Source organism: Anabrus simplex, chromosome 3 (genome assembly GCF_040414725.1).
Source record: "Anabrus simplex isolate iqAnaSimp1 chromosome 3, ASM4041472v1, whole genome shotgun sequence".
Classification (NCBI taxonomy): domain Eukaryota; kingdom Metazoa; phylum Arthropoda; class Insecta; order Orthoptera; family Tettigoniidae; genus Anabrus; species Anabrus simplex.
This window is the reverse complement of record NC_090267.1, coordinates 277,560,702-277,584,822: the sequence shown is the minus strand read 5'-3', so window position 1 is coordinate 277,584,822 and position 24,121 is coordinate 277,560,702.

The following is a 24,121-nucleotide window of genomic DNA, read 5'->3' as shown; positions in this document are numbered from 1 at the left end:
AGGTTTCGAACTATTATTATCATTATTAATTAATTAGGTGTATACCTGCAGATATTTCTTCTAGCAATAGAGAACGATGTGACGAACCACTATATATCAAACTTTTAGTAATTCTCGGAAGTTATTTTCGAGAGCAAAGAGATACGATGTTTTTAGAATAGGTAGTATGCCTTGTTCTTGTGAATGAATAGCTTCCCTTTGAGAACAGCCGAGTCACGCGCCATTAATTAATAATGATAATAATAATAAAGACAACAACCAGATACATGCCATATTTGGTTAGCCACCCACTTCTATGCTCAACATCTAAATATCGGCCGAGTCAGTCTTACGTTTGAGGGTGCTTAAATCATAAGAGACTCATGTCAGATTACAAATACCAGTTTTCATGTCTGTAACATCTTCAGTTTTTCAGATATAAGTTCCCTCATAAAGAGCATTCAACCACATTCTTACACCCTTAATAGGATTTTCCGGAAACAGAAAATACGTATTTATTTATTTATTTATTTATTTATTTATTTATTTTCAAAAGTAGATTCCAAGTACCAATTTTTATGTCTGTAAACTTTAAGCTTTTGAGTTATAGATATACTCATTTAAAAAATCACCTCCCTTTTTACCCCCTTAGCCAAGGAATATCCAAAAATGCTCCCTTATTGAGCACCTACACTCTAAAATAAATGCATTCCAAATATTGCATTTATTTATGTCCAATATTTTTGGCTCGGCGATGATGAGTCAGTCAGTCAGTCAGTCAGGACATGTTATTATACAGGGTGTTAGGTGTATACCTGCAGATATTTCTTCTAGCAATAGAGAACGATGTGACGAACCACTATATATCAAACTTTTAGTAATTCTCGGAAGTTATTTTCGAGAGCAAAGAGATACGATGTTTTTAGAATAGGTAGTATGCCTTGTTCTTGCGAATAAATAGCTTCCCTTTGAGAACAGGCGAGTCACGCGCCATGCGTGCCAAACTGGTTTCTGTTTATGTTTACGTGCAACAGCTGAACGCTACCTATGCAATGCACGAGATGTTACGTAACATACTTGTCAAACTGGTTTTATGTTTAAGAGCAACAGAGCTACGATAACAGCTGAAGGTGGATACTACAGTAGCGTATGCCTTGTTACGTTACATTCTCGCCAGACTGGTTTCGTAGTTGTCAGTATTCAGTTTCCGTCTTAGGGGCTTCAGACAACCCTGGTCATCGGTTTCGGACCCTGGAGATGTACCGAATTCTCAGCGTTAATACTGGTTCATTTGCTGTTATGTCCTTTAAGGGATTGGGATATGTGTGGTCATCAGCCCCGTGGTCTAGTGAGTATGGAAATGACCTGAAAACCTGAATCGGTGCGGGACCTGTACGAGCGTGTGATATAATTATTGGTTGGGATAGGCGCGCCGGGACGTGAAATACAGTAGATCCCCGTTGTGCATTGCGTAAAGGTAGAAGAAAGATGGCAGGTCCTTACGCCAACGAAAGCAGTCATGGGATGCCCAAATGAGTAGCATCGGAATTGAATTATCGAAACACATCGAACGTTTAGTTTCAAAGGAATACTGGACATGTTATACAACTAAATAAATTAAACGTACCTACATTTCGTGCCTCCTTCCGGGCTGAGTTGCTCAGACGGTTGAGCTGCAGGCCTTTTGACTCCAACTTTACAGGTTCGAACCTGGCCCAGTCCGGTGGTATTTGAAGGTGCTCAAATACTGTAGGTCAGCCTCGTGTCGGCAGATTTTCTGGTACATAAAAAGAACTCGTGCGGGACTAAATTCGGGCACCTCAGCGTCTCAGAAAACCGTAGAAGTAGTTAGTGCGACGTAAAGCACTTAACGTTATTATTATTATTATTATTATTATTATTATTATTATTATTATTATTATTATTAGGTCATTAAAAGCAGAAATACGTGGAAGAAAATAATAAAATATGCGTGGTTTAAGAGGAAACAAGATGAAATGTATGTCACGTGAGTTACCATCGGTCGCAGTAGTTACCTACAGATTACTATGCGTAAACCGAGAACCAGGTCAAGCTCGTGGGGATGAGTCAGCTGTAATCTCGTATTGTGTATAAACATCAAACATACACATCAACAAATATAAGAAATATAAACAAGGTTACACGTTAGAGACATGTAGCTATTAACCTGAACGCCAGGCCGACGTTCGCTTTCATGAGTACAGATGAGTTATCAAATTATACACAATCCACAGATGTCGAACATATCTAAGAAGATTCCGCCACAACTATATTACATTTTACTATGATGGTGCTAATAACAAATCGCAGCAGCTATTGGCTTTACGTCGCACCTACACAGATAGGCCTTATGGCGACTATGGGACTGGAACGGGCTAGGACAGGGAAGGAAGCGGCCGTGGCCTTAATTAAGGTACAGCACCAGCATTTGCCTGATGTGAGAATGGGAAACCACGGAAAACATCTTCTGGGCTGCCGAGAGTGGGGTTCGAACCCACTATCTCCCGAATAATGGATACTGGCCACACTGAAATGAAATGTCGTATGGCTTTTAGTGCCGGGAGTGTCCGAGGACAAGTTCGGCTCGCCAGATGCAGGTCTTTTGATTTGACTCCCGTAGGCGACCTGCGCGTCGTGATGAGGATGAAATGATGATGAAGATGGCACATAAACCCAGTTCCCGTGCCAGCAAATTTAACCAATTAAGGTTAAATTTCCGACGCTCCCGGGAATCGAACACGGTACCCCTGTGACTAAAGGCCAGCACGCTAACCATTTAGCCATGGAGCCGGACATAAGCGACTGCAGCTTTCGAGCTCGGTAAATCGCAGCAGATTACGCTACTGCGTGTTGAGATGATGTCGGTAGAATACAGTATACCTGTTAAGACATAAGGCTGAAGTAGAATAAGAGGAAGAAGAAGGTAACGAGAGCCACATAGTCAAGCAGCACACAGCTGAACAAAGTGCACATTAGTGACACAGACATAAGAGTGGCGTGATCGCGAGAACTACAGTGGCATTCGTAACACTCTGTTGTAGAATAATAATGAACTAACATACAGTACGGGCTACGTAATTCCAGGTGGACGGTAACAAGACTATCTCGAATAGAAAAGTACTGATTTACGAACGTACACGAAAACGCCTGTGAACAACATAATGTACCTATGTTAAACATTACAGTACAACAGTTTAGAAAACAAAAACATACAGATTGCATTAAAAGAAATGTTAAACTTTCTTTTGTAAATTAACAAAACACTCTAGGCAATCTTCTTAAGTTAAATGGTAACTTATAGTTCCTATTTCAGTAATGATGAATATAAAACGATTATTTTATTGAATATGTATACGTGACGATGATGATGATGATGATGATTGCTGTCTTAATGTCATCGGCCCTTAAAAACGCAAAGTGTCCTCTGTTTTAACTCGTAGGGAATAAGAAACAAAATATAAATTGCTGGAAGCCTTTCCCGATAGATTCATGAAGAGCCACCCGTGTTCTGTTCTGCCACACGATACACTAGCAGCATATAATGGTATTCGTGGTATTCATACACTGGCATTATTCAAATACTACTACTGATGCTACTACTACGAAGTAACTCGCGTACTAGTACGGACGATAATTCGCATCTCTGACAGCTGTTATTCAGGTCAATGTCAGACAGACCGGTTTTGTCGAACTGCTTACGTGGAATATTCTCCCACAGTGCGATTTCAATATCATGGTCTTTTGGGAGTCCAACTCGCCGTATGCAGAAACAACCCGTGTTGACGTGTACGTAAATAATGTTTATTAAGTCAACGAAAGAATGCATGGGATAGAATTTCAAAGTGAGTAGTATCGGAATTGAAATGTCAAAACACATCGAACGTTTTACTTCATACCAGTAAGGGACATGTTTAAATGTAAATGAGAACCTTCTAGCTTACTGCTGATTTTGCAGTGTCTATTCAACGTATCAAAATAAACGCTGCCAGGCTGAGTGGCTCAGACGGTTCAAGCACTGGTTTCATGAACTTAGCAGGCTGGATCCTGGCTCAGTTCGCTGGTATTTGAAGGTGCTCAAATACGACCGCTTCTGATCGGTAGATTTACGGACACGTTAAAGAATACCTGTGGGCAAAATTCCGACACCGCGCGTCTCCATTGGCACGTGAAGATTTATTATTATTATTATTATTCTTTGCGTATGGACCCTGTTAGATCACGCATTACATTTATGATTCGCCTTTCTAACAGACCATATTGCTTTCATTCTTTCGATGTGTGCCTGTTTTCTTTCTTCTGACCACTTAGTCCCCGATCTTTTAGGGACTTCATTCTCTGGCTTTAATACCCATCTATGTATCTTGTGACGGTAAATGTTTCTGTCTACTATTTCTGATGGTTCTATCTGGGCCTTTTCCAGATCATTTTTGACATCTTGTATCCATGGTACGTTCTTCAGTTTTTCGGTGTATGTCAAAATCTTGTGGGTTAGACTTGAAGACGATAGTCTATGAACGTGTCCATAGAATTTCAGTCTTCGTTTCCTGACGTCTGCGGCAAGGTTAGACAGTCTTTCCGTAGCTTTGCGTGATTTGAGCCTATACCCTTCTTCCTTTTTGTCTGGGCCCAGAATTTTCCTCAAGATCTTCCTTTCCTCCTTCAAGATGTTTTCCAGATCACCTTTATTATTAAGAACCAAGATTTCACTTGCATACAGAACTTCAGGTTTAATCACCGTATTATAATGTTTGATTTTTGTATGTATGGACATGCATTTCTTGTTGTAGATGTCACGGGTTCTCCAATATGCTCTTTTGAGTTTTTGTAATCGAACTTTGTGTGCTTCCTTTTCCAACCCTGTTAGTTCTAGGATCTCACCGAGATATTTAAAGTATGGAACTCTTTTGATGTGTCCATATTTTGTTTGTAATTCCTGAATGTCGAATTTAGTGCAAATAAACTTGGTCTTCTCGAATGAGATTTTAAGTCCAGTTTTCTCAGCGCATTCCTTGAGGATTTCAATCTGTTTGATCGCTGAAATTTCACTGTCTGTTAGTATCGCTAGGTCGTCTGCGAAAGCTAAACAACTGACCTTAATGTCATCGTTCTTTCGGCCAAGTTGAATGGGTTTCCAGTGCTTCTGAACTTTTAATTCCTTCTCCCATTCCCGAATGACTTTGTCTAGAACAAGATTGAAAAGCAGTGGTGACAGTCCGTCACCCTGTCGCACGCCGGTCTTAATGGCAAAGGGCTCCGATACTTCACCCATGAATTTAACTTTTGATTTTGTGTCCGTGAGTGTTTCCTTGACGAGTCTTAATGTCTTTGGGTCAAGCCCTTGTTCTTCTAATATGTTAAAGAGAGACTGTCGATCGACCGAATCGTACGCTTTCATGAAGTCGACGAAACTACAAATAATCGGGGAGTTTCGGGTTGCTCTATATTTCAATATAGTCTTCAAGTTAAAAATTTGTTCAACACAGGACCGCCCAGGTCGGAAACCGGCTTGATATTCTCCAATTTTGTGTTCAAGCTGTTCTTGTACTCTTTGAAGAAGACACGCGGAGAGAATCTTGTAGGTGACTTGAACGAGAGAAATCCCTCTGTAGTTATTTACATAGGTTTTGTCACCTTTCTTGTGTACCGGATGGATAAGTGCACATTTCCATTCTTCAGGTAGCTTTTCTTTTTTCCAGATGTCCATGATTATTAGTGTGAGCTCCTCAAGTGTATTTGGGCCTATGTTCTTTAATAGTTCTGCAACTATGCCATCTTCTCCAGGCGCCCTGTTATTTTTGAGTCTGAAGACGTCTCTGGATTTCTTCTTTGGTAGGTGGTGGAGATTCAGGGTTTACGTGTACAGGAGTTTCTTTGGGCCATCGTAATGTTGGCTCCTGGCAATTCAGTAATTCAGAGAAATATCGAGCCAACTCCTTACAATTATCCTGGTTAGACAGCGCGAGTTTTCCGTCTTGTTTTCGGAAGCATAAATTCTGTGGGGTGTATCCACGGATTCTTCCTGCGAAAGTCCTGTAGAAGTTTCGCATATTGTGATCTTGGAAATCTTTTTCTATAGATTCCAGTTGGTCCTTCATGTATCTCCTCTTCGTTTGCCTGATTACTTTTGACGTTTCCTTCCTTGTCTGAAGATAGTGTTGTTGAGCCTCGAGTGACTTCTTACAGTTATATTTCTGAAAGGCTCTCTTCCGCTTTTCCAGTGCTTCTTCGCATGCAGAGTCCCACCAAGGGTGTTTCGTATTCTTCTTCAATGGAATCGTCTCTTTAGCTCTTGTAATGATCTTGTCATGGAACGGTTGCCAGGTGTCCGCCTTTTCGTTTTCCCATTCTTCTTTTATGTTAGTTTCCTTTATCTTTTTCGTGTCGAACTTCTGAAGATGATATTTCTTATAGTGGATTCTTCTTCTTCTTCTTATTATTATTATTGGGCGAGTTGGCCGTGCGATTAGCTTGCATCCGTCGAAAAGCCACTAACAATATTATTATAAAAACTATGTTAGTCTATTATTACTGACTATTATGAAAATAAAAGTTAATCGCCCCACTCAAACTTCGTAGCTCGTAATCTGTCAGAAAACACTAAAGAAAATAGTGAACTTTTAACAGGTCCGAATTATTATTAATATTATAATTGCAAACATGTCTCCGAAATTACCGAAGCATGTACTTACAAATTGTTTTACGTCGCACCGACACAAATAGGTCTTACGGCGACGATGGGAGAGAAAAGGGATACAAGTGGGAAGGAAGCGTTCGAAGTCTAATAAAAGTACAGTTCCAGCATTTCCCTGATGTGAAAATGGGAAACTACGGAAAACAATCTTCCCGGCTACCGACAGTGGAGTTCGAACCCACTATCACCAGAATACAAGCTCACAGCTGCGCGCCCCTAACCGCACGATCAACTTACTCTAAGCTCCAATGCCGGCCTGTGTAGCTCGGACGATAGAGCGCTGGTCTTCTGATCCCACCTTGGCAGGTTCGATGGCGGCTCAGTTCGGTGGTATTTGAAGGTGCTGAAATACGCCAGTCTCGTGTCTGTGGATTTACTTGCATTTTAAAAAGTACTGCTTTACAAAATTCTGGCATTTCAGCGTCTTCGAAAACCGTGAAATTAGTTAGTGGAACGTAAAAATATTAGTAGTAGTAGTAGTAGTAGTAGTAGTAGTAGTAGTAGTAGTAGTAGTAGTAGTAGTAGTAACATTATTATTACGGACGTTTTAATTAAACGGGTCCGTTACATTACCTATCGGCACTTACTGTCCAGTAATTAGCCTTCTGTCCACCTCTGCGGTATAGTGGTTAGTGTGACTAGCTGCCAACCCCCGGAGGCCCGTGTTCCATTCCCAGCTCCGCCACGAAATTTGAAAAGTGGTACGAGGGCTGGAACGGGGTCCACTAAGCCTCGGAAGGTCAAATGGGTAGAGGTGGTTCGATTCCCACCTCAGCCATCCTGAAAGTGGTTTCCCGTAGTTTCGCACTTCTCCGGGCAAATGCCGGGATGGTACCTAACTTAAGGCCACGGCCACTTCCTTCCCTCTTCCTTGTCTATCCCTTTCAATCTCCCCATTCCCCTGCAAGGCCTACACAAGACCCCTGTTCAGCATAGAAGGTGAGGCCGCCTGGGCGAGGTACTGGTCATTCTCCCCAGTTGTATCCCCCGACCCAACGTCTCACGCTCCAGGACACTGCCATTCAGGCGGTAGAGGTGAGATCCCTCGCTGAGTCCGAGGGAAAACCAACCCTGGAAGGTAAACAGATTAGAAAAATGAAGAATAAGCCTTCTATTAGAAATGCCCAGCGGCAATTCCACAGTAGACCAAGCTCGATAGCTGCAGTCGCTTAACTGCGGCCAGTATCCAGTATTCGAGAGATAGCAGGTTCGAACCCCACTGTCGGCGGCCCTGAAGATGATTTTCCGTGGTTTCCCATTTTCACACCAGGCAAATGCTGGGGCTGTACCTTAATTAAGGCCACGGCCGCTTTCTTCCCACTCCTAGCCCTTTCCTGTCCCATCGTCGCCATAAGACCTATTTGTGTCGATGCGACGTAAAGCATCTAGCAAAAGAAATCCACAGTAGCTATTTTTCCTTCGAGCAATGTTCACGCATTGTTGCAACTACGGTTTTTGAAATCTGTCTCATTAATAACAATATGACTGAATACTTACAGTCTTTTCTTTCAGTGTCTACCGTCCTTTCATTGACCTGAAAAGTTTATGAATAAGCATAGACAACTCGCATTGTCTATTGTCAGAAATTCATCGTAGACTGTCGCAATAACAGCACAGAAATGTTGCGCTCATTTTTTATTTACTTATTAACTATTTCCTTTCATTTTGTCAGCTTGGATCACTGAGTAATGCCATTGACGTCTTATAAATCACACACAACTACACAATACTTTATTCGCACGTATGCGCTGGTGCGTATCTTCGAGGTCACTGTAAGGATCCTGTGTACATTTCACACAGAGTACCCTAGACCGGTTTTCGAGTACAGCAAGTGGCCTGGCACGTGAGTCATCCTCTCCTACTTGCCAAGCCTTTAGGGGAAGTGCACAACAACATGTGTTGGCCTGCGATAAGAAACAGGTTCAACAAGCCCTAGACTCTGCTACTGTACTTTCACTACGCGTGGACAGAATGACGTAACCGGCATATCCTGCTACGGCCGTTCAAAACACATTAGGTCCTGAAATATTTGGCTCAGTTATGGGCAAACTAATGGGACAAGATAAAAAGTACATAACATATATTGTGAGATGTCTTTTTCTTTGCCGACTAGCTTAATATCTGCACGTATACACCTAACACCCTATATATATATATATATTGTGCCGTTTCACAATTCTTTATAAGAGCTAGAGCAACAAAGATGGAGTCTCTGCGGTCAAAATCTCAAATAAAATACATTTAACGTCAGTACGGGCCAAATTATAAGTCTTTTCGTCAGTCGGTTACAGTAATAGCCGCGTTTAGAAGGCGCAGAAAAAAATGACAGATGGACATTATTTGAAACCATTATTCAAGAAAAAAGATGCTCATCTTTTACTATCAAAACTGACTTCGGTGTATTAACAGGACGCAAAACTCATTTTAAAGGAATTATTCAGCGGAGCGATATATTGGAGATTTGGAAACGAAGATTAGTTCCCGACTACACTCTATTTGGCAGAGATCAAGATTTAAACGCCGCGGGAGATTTAATACGAGAAACAATAAGAGATAAGATAAGATAGGGGAAGGTCGGGAGGTATCGGACGGCGGCTGGTATCGGACAATTCACAGATGTCTTTGTTAGCAGCATGTGGCAGAACCTGTTTAGCTACTCACAGGTCCGCCTGCATGTTTGAAGGGTGGGTACATCCTATTCAGTCGAAAGGCAGGGTCGTTTATGAGTGGTGGTGTATTTTTGTCCTTTGTGTGATTTTCGGCCCGCACGGATTTATTTTTACCAAGAAGTAGCAGCAACAAGGATAAGTTGCATTGAACTTTAAGTACATTAGCAGAAGCAGTATTCCTTACTCTGTAATATCGTGGGTTTAGAACCAGTTTCTTTTCGAACGCTCTCGTTCAGTTCCAGTTGTTTCTTAAGGGAGTCATTCGGGCGGTATCGGACACGAAACTGGCGTGCGGTATCGGACACATAGGTTGCAGTTCCATCCGGGTTACTGATAGTACTATCCTTTGTTTTAGGTAAGCATGGGGAAGATACGAGGATAATGGGAAGAAAGCAATATAATATTAGCCGTGAATAGTGTCAGGGATAATAGAATGAGTATTAGAGAGGCCAGTCAATGTTCCTCTGTTCCACAAAAGCACGTTAGATGATATAATTAAAGCTCTTGAAGCTGGTAAAGAGATTCCAATAAAAGCATGTACAGCGAATAGTGAGACTTTTCAGAGAACATTCTCAGATGAAGAAGAGAATGACCTGTACATGCATATCAAGGCCCCGACAGTGAGCTCATTCCACTCATCAAAACAGAATTTTTAAAACTTGTGTATCAATTTGCTGAGGAATTGAGAGCTGAACATAGGTTTAATAAAACTAAAATGATGGCAGGAAAGACCCTTTTTATGATTTCAAGAAGAGGCATTAAGACCTCCGTTTGAGGAAGGCTGAGTCTATCAGCTTGCAGCGAGCAGTAGGCTTCAACAAGGAGCAAGTGGACATATTTTTGATAAATTAAATGATCTTGTGACTAAATATTTGTTTAGTCCATCAAGAATCTTCAACGCTAATGAGTGTGATATTTGCAGAATGATTTGTTTTATTTTGAATGTGAAAAAAATAAATTTTTGTTAAAAAAGATTGACCGTCCGATACCACCCTCCATTTTTCAAACATACGGAAGTGTAATGACCTCCTTAATTTGTTAATATTGTCCGTGTTTTTAATTGTGATTAAATATATTCTAGTGAGTACGTTGATAGAATAATATAGCTGCTTATAAAATGCATTACATGAATTTTTTCCTATTCCATAAACAAATTATGGCAGAAAAGTTAAACTGTCCGATACCTCCCGACTTTCCCCTATACTACTGTGGAACTACGTCACGCAGTGACGCAAGCCCTTGATGAAATTTGCCCGACACCGGTTAACATTGAAAGACACTTACGGACCAGTAAATTAAATGCATTTAAGCTGATAAAAGACGGCGAAAAGAAATTTATTTTCGAATCACAATATACTGAATATAAGTCTTAGACAATTCTGGACTATTTATTGATCTAACTGTTTTCCAGTAAAAACCTGTACAATCTGAGCAACGCAAGAGCTATAGTACTTGAAAAAATGTCAGCAATGAGTCAAACATTCTATCATTGTTCTGTTCCATACGCACGAGTCTTCATCATGGGTCTGTAAGGAAGCAAGGCGATGCTGCTTGGATCCTGACGAGGCGAGACGATGTTGGCTATCCCGGATGACCAGTGAGCGATAATGAGAAGCCACGATGTACCCAACCACTTGTGGAGGAACCAGATGACCAGTTCATAGTCTCAGATGACCGGAGAGGAGGAAACGCCGAGACCATCTTGAGCAAAGTTAAGTCCAATATCCAAGTCGTTTTCGTAAGTAAGAAGATATTGTTTTCTTTATTTTGCTTTGTAATATTTATTGGTGCGAACACAGTGCGTAAACAAACATCTAGCTAAATTCATTGGAAGTAGGTATTCATCTGTACGAAACGTCAATTCCATTTGTAGGCGTGGTCACCAAGTGATGTTCGTTCGTAATGTTTTCCAGAGACATGCGTGAAGAGATCGCTAAAATTATTATTATTATTATTATCAGTGATGTGTAAGAATGAAGTAGGCATTTATATCTGCGTGTCATAAACTTAAGCAACGTCAAATTGTACGAGATCATGCATAGGATTTGTGTTATGAAGGAATGGCAGTAGACTATTCCAAGTTACGTTAAATTTGGTACTATGACTGTAGTAAATAAAGTAGGCATTTTAGTAATGTCGCGGCACGTTCATGTGCAAGCCAAGGTAATGAATTACATGATAAAGTGATAGTGTGGTTATATGAAATAAGAGTAATAATTATCGCGTCATGAATATGATATAGAGTTGTTGATGATGTATAATGGTTGTAGTTATTGTTTCTTCGAGAGAGAGTCATAGTTGCATGAAATAAGGTCTCGTGATTTCAAATGTTATAATTGAGAAGATCACTGATTTCTCGCCAATTCCACGCAATGATTTTAAGCCTACGCATTTTATCTAGCTCAGGACATGATCTCAGGACGACGAGTGCAATGTTTCTTTTATCCATATTAAGTTACTTGGAGAAGCAAATGTTTACTCTGGATAGTTTGGAGCCTTCACTGATTCGCTTAGGAAGATCTCGAGAACACACTGAATAATTACACTTCTGTATGAATTTCAATCTATAGGCCGATCGCTGGTGACCTAGGGTTTCGAAGGAGAATCATTTTCTTTTAGCTGGAGATATTGTCATCCTATTAAGTAGATTTTCATTGGTAGCATGTGTTATTATAACCCTGTATGACCAGTGTGATGACGTTTCTTACTACTTCGTACGCACGTAGTCTATGTCAATAAGATAAGGTCATTTTACCTTAAATTCATGAATTAAATCTTGCGAAGATGTTACTTATTGGATGATTACGACTTACAATGGACGTAGCTTAGCTCATGATGTGTAACACAAGGAAATATGAGTGTCTAAAAAAGCAACTAAATAGGCAGAGAGCAATATTTAAGACGTAAAACGTATATGTGTGTACTTGTCTGAATAACGCAAGAAGAGTTTAGAATATCCTCATTGATAGTCTTAAAGCTACGGACAGTCAATCAGTCAGTTGAATATTAAGTACTGTGATAGTTTTTTTTTTTTTTAGAATAAATATCAAGTGTTAGTTAACATAATCTGATGCGATGTCCAAGGACGGTTGACTTAAACAAATAGAACTCCATTTCTTGACTGAAGAATGGCTCAGAAAGTCCACATGTGTTTCTTTATTTCTCAAAATAATACGTCTAGAAGGACTATAAATAATAGTTGATAGGAGCTTTCTTTTCTTTTCTGTGGATGCATCCTACATTTTTAATGTAAATAATTTTCATGTTTTATTTTCTTGCCAAGAAGGCACTTGTAAATACTAGTAGCTGTACCCAATTTAATTTATTTAATCATCACCCAACTCGCTAGGTGAATTGAAAGAGAAGGATAGGGCAGTTTATATTTTAAGAATCTTCCCACATGTGTCATGTCGTTTACAATATTAATTGATGATTTCGGAGATGAATGAGTACTGTACTAAGAAAGGAAGCTATGTAAGCCGAGAAGACATTCAATCACTTAGGGTGAAGTGAAAGGACGTAATTTTTCCAACGTTATCGACGGATATGGATTACTAGGTCGACGATGAGTCAGTCAATACTAAGGTTACTTCATTAGTAAAATTTTGAACTAATTGCTTGAATATTTGATTTAATATTTAAATAAATTTTGAATGGTGAAACCTAAAAACTCTTTCTCTGTGTTCTTAGCATAAGGTTTAGTTGTAAGATTGTAGTAGTAACGATCGACGACGATTTTCTTAAGAATTAATGAGAATGGTACCTAGCTAAATACGAGTAAGAGACGTCTTTCTGCGTTAGTTAGGGAATACCGTTGTTTGACCTGGTTGTTTTTCCGTTGCGGAACTCACACCCGTAGAACTCAGTCACCCGATTTATTGAAGTTAGAGCTAGTCTGGATCTCTTGTGTCCTTGCCTGGACGCGGGAACGGCGCAATATATATATATATATATAGATAGATAGATAGATAGATATATAAGAGTTTTGTCTGTACATTGCTCAGAATGTAAAATCATTGCATTTCTGTATCGGTCGTGCCCACAGTAACAAGGAAACGCACTTTTTAATTTTCCGTAATGTCTGTCTGTCTGTCTGTCTGTCTGTCTGTCTGTCTGTCTGTCTGTCTGTCTGTCTGTACACGCATCATGAGAAAACAGCTGAAGAGAATTTAATGAAAATCAGTGTGTAAAGTCGTGGAAGAAATCGCTACAATCTAGGCCAAAAATAATTGTATTCACGCATTGTGAAATACTAGTTTAGGGATGACCTAAAATTTAATTCTGAAATATTTACGTTATTAGTGGTCCTATCGATAAATACTATATAACTCAAGTTATACAGTATTCCATTTTTTATCATTTATGTGTTATAAATGTTTACCCTACCGGCTATGAGAACAGAGATATTCATGAATTTTGATTTTTGTTGCCAAGTCTATATCAGCGCCGAGTCAAGGGAAGTGGGTAAACAGATTTTAATGAAAATCGGTATGCAATGTCGGGGCATAAAGAACTCTAATCTACGCTATCAATAATTATATTTAAGTACTTCTAAGTACAACATAACAATTTATTTGGAATAATTGAGAGTTACATGCTGGAATAGTGTTACCTAACTTTGAAAACTTAAAGTCACTAAATGTATAATCTGCAACCAAACTGTACGTGATGGACTTTTAAAATTATTTTCCCCGTAATCAGCGCCAGAAATGCTATACTAATTAAATTACATTTGAGATAATTATTCTAGTGCAGGCATTATTATTATTATTATTATTATTATTATTATTATTATTATTATTATTATTATTATTATTATTATTATACCGGTGGAGATGGCCGTGCGGCTAGGAGCGCGCAGCTGTGAGCTTGCTACCAGTTCGAACCCCACTGTCGGCAACCGCGAAGATAGTTTTCTGTAGTTTCCCATTTTCACACCAGGCAGATGCTGGGGCTGCACCTTAATTAAGTCCATGGCCGCTTCCTTCCCACTTCTAGGCATTTCTTATCCCATCGCCGCCGTAAGACCTATCTGTATCGGTGCAACGTAAAGCAAATTGTAAAAAAAGAATATATAATTAATTGTATTAAGTTACTGCAAGTAATACCGAGATTAGGAGATATCAGGCAGTGCTCAACATGAAAGCTTCAGCGTAGAAGCCCTCAGCATAAACGACTACGCCGACTGTTTGGACTGATGAGGACTAGTTTAATAGCTCTAATATTGAAGTCATCGGTGAGTAAAATCACAATATTATATACACATTTCCCGAAAGCAAAATTATCTTCGTACATTCTATGAAGTTCCCCGGAGGAGTGGAATGTATAGGATTTTCAACTATGCTTAATCTCGGCACCAAGTAGGATAGAGCGGTCAACTCTATCCATGGCAGCGTTAGCCCCCAGCAATTGACCTGCCAATGAATTAATTGTGAAGTAGGGTCCGGCTCCTTAGTTGAAAGGTCAACGTTGCGGAATTCGATTCAAAAGTCCCGGGTTTGATTCCCCGCTTTGTGTGGGGTTTTGGCCGTGTCTGGTTAATTCCTCTGGGTCGGGAAATGGGTGTATTTTTTTCAGGTTTCAATACACATCTCTTCATATACACATCACACTACCAACTGCGACAAAAACACGCTATAGTGAATACATCCTTTGGCACGTAGCTGGTATCTGAAGGTACATCTAACCGTAAAATAGGGCAGCTCGTATGCAGGACCTTATCTGGGTCTGGGTATGTTGTAACCGCAAAGACGCACACAGGAGATGCTGTCAGTTGTGTAAACTGTTTTATTCACAAATTACACACACACACACACACACACACACACACACACACACACACACACACACACACACACACACACACTAATAAACTGCCATCTTGGACAAAACACTGCTAAGAAGAAGAAGAAGAAGAAGAAGAAGAAGAAGAAGAAGAAGACTGCTCCATTAGCATGTCAATCGATTACCAACACAACAGAATCACAACATGGATTCATACACTCGGCTAACGACTTCCACTACAAGTCTCGCTAAATAACTCTAAGTCCCAAGAGTGCCTCTTTATATAAAGGTCTTTCACTCAAAGTGGGGCCGGCCGGTAGAAGGTAAATGGGCGAGCTGGTCAGACGAGCACATGGCAACTCGCTGAGCTGGGGGCCGGGAGAGCGCCGGTATGAATCGCATGTAAATGACAAGCACACATAATAGCGCATGATCAAAGTAAATCATTTCTCACCTTTTCGCAGAATACGTTGAAAATATCATCCACGTGCATCTACACATTTCTAGCTTCATCTAGGAAAATTTTCGTTCATTATTTCATTATGGGAGTGTTGGCGGCAGTAACTGGAGACAGGATAATAGGGCCTATAGTTTTTGAAACCACAATCACTGGTCAGAGATATAGGAATGATATTCTCGTAATGTTTTTTAACAACTAAAGGACAACGAATGCCAGTTTGGCTATTTCCAGCAAGACTCGGCAACCGCGCGTACGGCTGATGAGTCATTAAGTTTAATTGAGGAAACTTTTGACAACAGAGTAATTAGTAAACCATTGTGGCCCGCAATATCCCCAGGTCTTACGGTTTGCGATTTTTATTTATGGGAAAAATTGAAAAGGTTTATGTAACAAACCCTCACAATGTAGATGAACTCAAACAAAATATAACGAGAGAAATTGAGGCTATCTCGGTAGATGAACTAATGCGTATGAATGAACATTTCGTTAGAAGAAGCCAGAAAAATGTCTAGATACAGATGGAGGACATTTTCATCTGTGACATGGTGAGATTTTTTACTTTGATTATACGTTATTATATGTGCTTGTTATTTATATGCGATTAATCCGGACGCTCTCCCAGCCCCAAGCTCAGCGAGTTGCAATGTCGTTCGTCTGACCAGCTCGTCCATCTACCCGCTGCGCTGCTCAACTTTGAGTTGAAAGACCCTGTACATTGCCTGGCCAGGCTTCTAGAAAACTATGACACAACATGTTTTCTCGTAATTTCTAGTCTCCAATAACCTATTTACAATGAAAAGAATTTTCTATACAATTCTAGTGACAAGATGCGTTGTCCTGGATTATTACCGTGTGTTGCACAGCGTTGCATTGGATTTATCCATCATAATATATGCGGGTAATAGTAAATAATATAGTATTAATTACGTGTTCTTACATTAAATAAACGTGTCGTAACATAACCTCAAATACAACACACAAATAATAAGACCACGATTTATACCAAATAAAGTCCGTACATAACTACGTAAATAATAATAATGATAATAATAATAATAAGAAGAAGAATCGAGCTCGATGTTTTCATTATTTACCCATGGGTTAGAGTATTGTTTCGAAGTTTTACTAGTCCGTTACACTTGCATTAGGCAGAAGCGACAGAAAACGAGAAGAAATAAGACTCAATTTTACTTGAGTGAATCCCACGGCCAAAAGCTGGTCCAGAAGTGAAAGAGTTGTATTTTAAAATCTTTCGACTTCTTGGTGAGGAATTGAAGGTACGTCCTTGCGAGTGAACCAAGCACGCCTTTGCTACTTCAGCTAGGCAGTTCCCCACACACGATAATAGATCGTAAAATATTAGAGGTTAGCAAAACAAGTAGTCGTAGATAGAAATGATGTCGAAGAATGTACCAATTCCTCGAACGAATCAACAATTGTTAAACATTCATCAAGTATATTTTGTTAGTGGACAATTCTTTCCAATTAAGTAAGATATTGTTTCTGGGAAGGATGAAACATAACGAACTTCGCTACGGCTTTCACTTCGTCTTTTGCACTCTGCTCCGTCTTTTCCACTCTGCTCAATCCTCCACGGCACGTTGCTTGTCGGCTTAGAGAGAGCATCTCTCTGGATTAACAGGCCGTCAAGAACGCGAGAAGATTACAAGGCTGGTTCTCTGCTAGAGAGTATGTGTATAATTTACAGACTGACACACTCAGTGATACCACCTACATTATTTCCGTAAATTAAATACAGTATATTCTATATAGTGTAGGTACATGTATTTAATAGACACGAAAACAGGCGGCTCAGATTAACCCATTTAATACTATTCGATACTGAATGTTGTTTGCAAAATCTGTTCGAACTGTGGCCCACTATTCTCAGTTTTGGTGCTTTTGTGAACATCATCCAAATTTCACTGTGCGCAAAAACTAGTATCAGTTCATCAGCGGTCACTTCTGAATTGTTTAGAAATATATAGATTTTTGGAAAGAAAATACTGCTACTATCTCGGTCATGAAATTCCCAGGCTTTCCCATATTCAGGGTTTCGTACTGTATTATGCTACACTATCTGAAAGTTCTTGTTTATGCTACGTCAGCTTGTATGCAACCTTTTGAATCACCCTGTATAATGGTGTCATTACTTTGTCCTACTATTTTTTTTTTACAATCTTTTATATCGCATCGACACAGATATGTCATAAGGCGACGAGGGGATAGAAAAGTGCTAGGAGAGAGAAGGAAGTGGTCACGGCCGTAATTAAGGTATAGCTCCAGCATTTGCCTGGTGTGAAAACGAAAAACCATGGGAAAACTTATTTAGGGCTGTTGACAGTGGGGTTCGAACCCATTATCTCCCAAATGAAAGCTGACAGCTACGTGACCCACACCACGTGGCTACTTGCTCGGTCTATTATGAATCATAATGAATAGAACGGGTATGATGGTACGTGACTGAAATACTGACATAGAATATTGTTAAAAGAAAAATACACTGACTGACAGAGCAAATGCAACACCAAGAAGGAGTGGTCAGAACTTTATGCCAATTGCAGGGTAGACGGACGTCACTGAGGTATGCTCATGATGTGAAATGCGCCGCTGTGCTGCGCACGTAGCGAACGATAAATGGGACACGGCGTTGGCGAATGGCCCACTTCGTACCGTGATTTCTCAGCCGACAGTCATTGTAGAACGTGTTGTCGTGTGCCACAGGACACGTGTATAGCTAAGAATGCCAGGCCGCCGTCAACGGAGGCATTTCCAGCAGACAGACGACTTTACGAGGGGTATGGTGATCGGGCTGAGAAGGGCAGGTTAGTCGCTTCGTCAAATCGCAGCCGATACCCATAGGGATGTGTCCACGGTGCAGCGCCTGTGGCGAAGATGGTTGGCGCAGGGACATGTGGCACGTGCGAGGGCTCTAGGCGCAGCCCGAGTGACGTCAGCACGCGAGGATCGGCGCATCCGCCGCCAAGCGGTGGCAGCCCCGCACGCCACGTCATCCGCCATTCTTCAGCATGTGCAAGACACCCTGGCTGTTCCAATATCGACCAGAACAATTTCCCGTCGATTGGTTGAAGGAGGCCTGCACTCCCGGCGTCCGCTCAGAAGACTACCATTGACTCCACAGCATAGACGTGCACGCCTGGCATGGTGCCGTGCTAGAGCGGCTTGGATGAGGGAATGGCGGAACGTCGTGTTCTCCGATGAGTCACGCTTCTGTTCTGTCAGTGATAGTCACCGCAGACGAGTGTGGCGTCGGCGTGGAGAAAGGTCAAATCCGGCAGTAACTGTGGAGCGCCCTACCGCTAGACAACGCGGCATCATAGTTTGGGGCGCTATTGCGTATGATTCCACGTCACCTCTAGTGCGTATTCAAGGCACGTTAAATGCCCACCGCTACGTGCAGCATGTGTTGCGGCTGGTGGCACTCCCGTACCTTCAGGGGCTGCCCAATGCTCTGTTTCAGCAGGATAATGCCCGCCCACTTACTGCTCGCATCTCCCAACAGGCTCTACGAGGTGTACAGATGCTTCCGTGGCCAGCGTACTCTCCGGATCTCTCACCAATCGAACACGTGTGGGATCTCATTGGACGCCGTTTGCAAACTCTGCCCCAGCCTCGTACGGACGACCAACTGTGGCAAATGGTTGACAAAGAATGGAGAACCATCCCTCAGGACACCATCCGCACTCTTATTGACTCTGTACCTCGACGTGTTTCTGCGTGCATCGCCGCTCGCGGTGGTCCTACATCCTACTGATGCCGTGCGCACTGTGTAACCTGCATATCGGTTTGAAATACACATCAATTATTCGTCCGTGCCGTCTCTGTTTTTTTCCCCAACTTTCATCCCTTTCGAACCACTCCTTCTTGGTGTTGCATTTGCTCTGTCAGTCAGTGTATTATAAATACTGTCTTCAGGATCGTTAATGATGTAAAGATATTTTAAGAATACTTTCAATAGTTTATCATCAGGTTAAGGTTTTGTTATGTTTAATGAGTGTACAGAATATCAATATAATGAAAGTGCCTTTATTGGCGATATCTATTGTTTACCGGCCGTAGCCGTGAGATCTCCGAAGATAAGCAACATTGGGCGTCGTCAAGATTTGGATGGGTTGCCACGCGCTGTTTGGGGGGGGGGTAAGGGAATGGAGGAGCGGAAAGGAACTGGCCACCCTACCGTACGTAAACTCCGGCTCAGGCACATCTCTGCGGAGGTTCGGACCTGCCTTCAGGCAGAATACACCCTTACCTTACCTATTGTTTACTGTGCGCGCAGTCTTCTCATAAGGGCTAGAACATCTTTGTTACTTTCGTTGACCTGTCTCAGTCTCATCCTTGGTTTGACAATATGAAAGTGACTGAGGTATGAGCGACGCTGTACCTTATGCAGCCAGTCCTTGTTATGAACGATGTGAAAATATCACTCATAGCGTCAGTTGATGCGTGTCTTCCAATGGGCTTGACAGACTGATGAGTGAGAACAGTTTCTGGTTCGATGAGGAAAGTTGTACCTCTCGGTTGACGCCTAGGCTATCTTTGACAGCTGATGTTGGAGCTGATGAGGATCCAACTAGCCTTCGGGCTGAGTATTCAACAACCATACGTAACGGAAAAGAATAATTTCGTAACAAGTCCGTAGCTAATTTATCTTTCTTTCCTTCTTAATCTGTTTACCCACCAGGGTCAGTTTTTCCTTCGAACTCAGCGAGGGATCCCACCTTTACCGCCTCAATGGCAGTGTTCTGGAGTGTGAGGCTTTGGGTCGGGTATACAAATGGGTAGGAGGACCAGTACCTCACCCAGGCGGCCTCACCTGCTATGCTGAACAGGGACCATATGGAAGAACGGGAAGATTGGAAGGGACAGGCAAGGAAGAGGGAGGGGAAGCTGCCGTGGCCTTAAGTTAGGGACCATCCCGGCATTTGCCTGGAGGAGAAGTTGGAAACCACGGAAAAACACTGTACTCCGTTGACCTCCCGAGGCTGAGTAGACCCCGTTCCAGCCCTCATACCACTTTTCAAATTTCCTGGCAGAGCCGTGAATCAAACCCAGGCCTCCGGGGGGTGGGAGCTAATCACACTAACCACTACACCAGAGAGTGGCTTATTCTACGTTAAATTTACCCTAAGTTTCTAAGAATTTCACTGTTTACTTAAATATACACATCAGAATAAGCAATATTCTTGAAAATTGTTTTCTTCTTGGGTTGGTACTAAATTCTATCTTAGCAAAATTTGCAGATTTATTAACATGGGACGTATATAACCATCATCATCATCATCATCATCATCATCATCATCATCATCATCATCATCAGGGCCTGACTGAAGCGAAGGGTTCACCTGTCGCCTTTCAGGTAGTTCTACTTTCGGCAGTTCTTATTACCAATGGCCGCACAATTTGTCTCCCTCTATCTGACCACACAGACAAAGGCTGTTCTTTCTCCACTGTCCATCAATCGAATGTCACTCTATTGCTACCTCTGTCCATTTTTGAGGATTCGTTTTTGCTACACACCCAGTTCCACGTTTTGCACAATACTTCCCTTCCGTACATTCGCTAATCCAATGTTATGCTTTATGAATAGGGAATGGATGTTGGGAGAAATGCCTACGCTTTAATATTTCAAAATATAATACAACAGTATTGTTTCTGTCCTTTCCTAATGAGGAAAGCAACAGTAAATCACCTCATCTCTCAATTCCCTGGTACGACTCCTCGGTGATGCCTCTGTCGTATATGGAAGCTGACGGCTTTGATGATTTTTGCTTGCCAGGAATGCCGGCAAGCAGCCGGACTTAAAATTTCAAATACCGAGGGAGGTTTTCGACTGTAGTTCTAGAATTTGAACGTTAGACATTTAGGAAACGTACTGATTGTGATAATATAAAACTTACGTCAAGATGTTAGGTAAGAAACATACAAACTAAAAGGGAAAACAAAAAACAACCAGCAGAATCATACTCTGTAATTGCAACGAAACCAGCCGAAAATCCCGCAGCCGCAACTTGTCGCACACAGAGGTTGTGGCTGTGCTGTTGCAGTGCTACACTATATACATATCTTTCCTACCAAAAACATCCTCTAACTCAAAGTTAGCAGCCCAAGTTAAATTGTATTCTATGCGGAGGACGTGTATGTTAGGGCCGCTGTTGCACAAGGAAGAAGGAGAGCGCAATCACCGAGGTTCCCACATGAAACGTGGGAGTCTACCATTCACCTTTTAACGGTGAACAAAGAAGACCGACCACTGCATTACTCGATTCAGATTGTTGCGATGTCTGAAGCAGCCTCTACACTAACAACAGCTCCTGTTCACTCAATGCTTCTTGACTTCTACAAGACAATTTTTGCTTCTTTGACACGGGTTAAGTATTTCTAATGCCTTTCGCTTTGAAGAAATACCCTGAGGTTTATTTGGAATGTCGAATGCATATGGAACTATATTCCACAGAAATGTCTTCTTCTCTGCTGACATAAACTGGCTGTCTTCAAATTGATTTGAACATAACTTTATGTTATTGTACGAATGTCTCTTCATTAATTGAGCCCTCCTACTATTTACAAGCAATTTTCTACACCTGAAAATAAAAGTACTGCTACGTGTTAGAGGTTACGATTGCGTTAAAACGTGATTTATTTCATATTTCATTTCCTTTGAGTTACCCTTTGGATTATTAACAAACCACGTACTTATTTATTTGGAGTTCCATTTCAACATCCTCACAACATTGGTCTGTTATCCGAAAATGTAAACAGTAGGTCAAGCCTTACTTTTCAGAATCCTTAGGAAACACAAAGAATTATACTTCTAGCGTCTCATTCTAGTAATCGGAGCAGTTTATATCTCCTTTCGTAAATACACACCATGTTAATTTAATAGAAAACCAATCATCTGCAATAGAACTACCATAGACTAACCTCACAAAACGTAGGACTACGCCAACTTATACATCCCAATAGACCAGTAACTTGCTGGCCACGTGGAACGCTTCAGTCGCATGTCTGTAAAAACTGAGGCAAGTTTCGAGTCTGTGTATGTCGGACTGTGGCAATCGTGTATAGGAACAGGGACAGATATATTTAGGACTCCTATAAATTACGAGTTGCATAACACTGCAATTTAAGGGACTGATGGTCTAGTCTGCGTAGCCTTGTGTGTAACCCAGCTATCAGTAAACTTAAATACCGAGTTTCGAGTAATTCTCATCATAAGTTTTCTCTAATTTGGTAACAAACAAACAAACAAACAAACAAACAAACAAACAAACAAACAAACAAACAAACAAACAAACAAACAAACAAACAAACAAACACAATTGAACTAAATAATAGTTTTTATTTAGGTACATATCATCCGAGATATCTATGCTTGATTTCCGATGTAGTAAAAAAAAAGTACAACTTAGGAGTGGAATTTCATTCTGGTGAGTTTTTTTTTTACAATTTGTTTTACGTCGGACCGAAACAGATAAGTTTTATGGCGACGATAAGATAGGGAAGGGCTACGAGCGGGAAGGAAGCGGCCGTGGCCTTAATTAAGGTAGAGTCTGGTTTAAAAATGGGAAACGACGTAAAACTATCGTAAGGGCTGCTGACAGTGGGGTTCGAACCCTTTATCTCCCGAATGCAAGCTCACAGGTATGTGACCCAACCGTAGCGTCAAATCACTTGGTGGTGAACTTTAATTCGTCTCAGATATGGTATTTGTAATGTAATATGAACATTTAATTTCTATAATTAGGTTCAGATAAAGTAGTGGACATTTATAACTTTATTTGTAAACTGAAACTAGCAACCCACCCCGACTTCGCGCGGGAACGTTATGAATTTAAGGCGTTAGGTCACTTCTATCCGAGGACTTAGTATTTCCTTGTATACAATATTAATAATATTTCTTCCAGTAGTGAATATGAAAATATTTCGTTTTGATGTTACACGCGAGAGGGGCAAGTAAAGCTGTCCTCCACTCCAGTCACGCTAAGTGTCTGCCCCTGTGACTTTTTTTATTGATATACCAAAGCCGAATCTTACCGGGAATTGGACTAGTTTAATATCAAAAGGCAAATCTGAAGAAGTCATAGGGATTCTGGCTATTAAGACACTTTTTCCTGTGCCACAGCCAGTTAAAATATTAGCTTCAATCAATGTTCTTCAAAGATTTCACTACGAGTCCCGTCCCACTGTATAACACTAGAGGGTGTGGAGCACGTAACTGTATAATGGGCACCCCCACTTTCAAAATCAACTTGTGCGGTGGCAAGTCGGAAGGATATTAAAAAATTAGATAATCTGTAGAGTAATGAACAGCTTCTTCACTATCGACTACTGTGTCAACTGGGTAAAATACTTGAATATGGGCCTTTGTCATGTCATTCTTTCTCTGTTCTTTGACAATCGAGAATCTCTTTGTTTGTCGGTTTCATTTTTTTGTGATAAACGCACTTTTCTCGAATGCAATATACTACGACGTATATTCACTTTCCATCTCGGCAT